We start from the raw sequence: 1,374 nt of genomic DNA on the forward strand, positions 1-1,374 counted from the left end.
GCCAGAGCGCTCTGCCCTCTGTCCTGCAAGGCTCCAGGGCCTTGGCTCCCATCCCCCACCCTGCGGCTGGCCTATGCCCCTGCTCTGGGGTCCCCGCCCCCGGGCTGTGTTTCCTAACCTGGACTTCCCTGAGTTCTGCCTACACCGCGTCCCACAGCAGCAGCGCTCCATGGGCGAAGCCCCAGAGCACAGGGCTACTGCCAGCACCTCTGAGGAGCAACCTGTCACCATCACATCTGGTTGCACTTGGCAGAACCACAGGCCAAGAATAAAGGGGTGTACCCGCCGGCCACTCAGCCCCTCCTTCCCTCCAGACCCGGCCCCGGGGGCCCTGAAGAACTGGCGGCCCCCTGAGAACCTAGCAGGATCCAGCCTTGGTCTGAGTAGGCGCCACCCAGCTGGGTGCTAGCCGGTAAAGTTCCCCTGGGGGCACGGTGGGCCTACACAGCTCAGGAAGGAATTCACCTTGGTGGGTCCCAGCCCAGGCTGCTCTGCTGAGGGCCATGGGAGGTTATTGCTCTCTGACTATTGAACTGATCCAAATCTTCACCTTCACTCCAAACAAGGCCTCCATTGGAATCCTGGGTAGAGTTCTGGTCTCTGGCCGTCTGGGGTCCTGCAGGGAGGGAGAGTCATCCTAGAGCTAGAGCTAGAGATAGCTCTGGAGTGTCTTGAAGGGTATTCGATCAAACAAGGCAGTTGGAAGATGGAATAACTGTGTCTATCAGAGCATTATAGAGTGTTTTCAAATTTAATCTCCCCCACCACCACATTGGTCAAGGAGGTGGAACATGAAGTTCTATTCCCAGGCACATCCACTCTACCCTCATGCCACTTCCCCTCTGCTTCCCCAGTACCGTGGGTGATGCTCATTCCCCCCAATGTCCTGGAAGCCTGTGATATCACAGCTGCATTTGTACCATATGGCCAATTGTCTGCATGGCATCACCACCTGGATGGACACTAGACATCTCAAACTCCACATGGCCTGAGAAGAGTTCCTGGACACCCCAAACCCACTTCTCCCATAGTCTGCCATCTCAGATTATAGTAGCTCCGTCCTTCATATTGCCCAGGCCAAATGCCCTGGACTTTTCCCTTTTTAGAGATACAGACAATTATGTTGTTTCCATCTTCAAAATATATCCACCCTCTCAGCTTTCTCTCCTTCAATGCTACACACTGGGACCAATCACCAACATCTCCCACCTGGATTACTCCAATAGCCACCTAACCTATTCCTCTGTTTCCTACCATCCCCAAAACCTCTCTCCCCAATCTCAGTCTAGCCCCAATCTCTGTTCACCTACAGTGGCTCCCCATTTCACTCAGAGTAAAACTGTAGTGCTCCTGGTAGCCTAACAGGTCCTGCAC

Source organism: Myotis davidii, unplaced genomic scaffold (genome assembly GCF_000327345.1).
Source record: "Myotis davidii unplaced genomic scaffold, ASM32734v1 scaffold2951, whole genome shotgun sequence".
Classification (NCBI taxonomy): Eukaryota; Metazoa; Chordata; class Mammalia; order Chiroptera; family Vespertilionidae; genus Myotis; species Myotis davidii.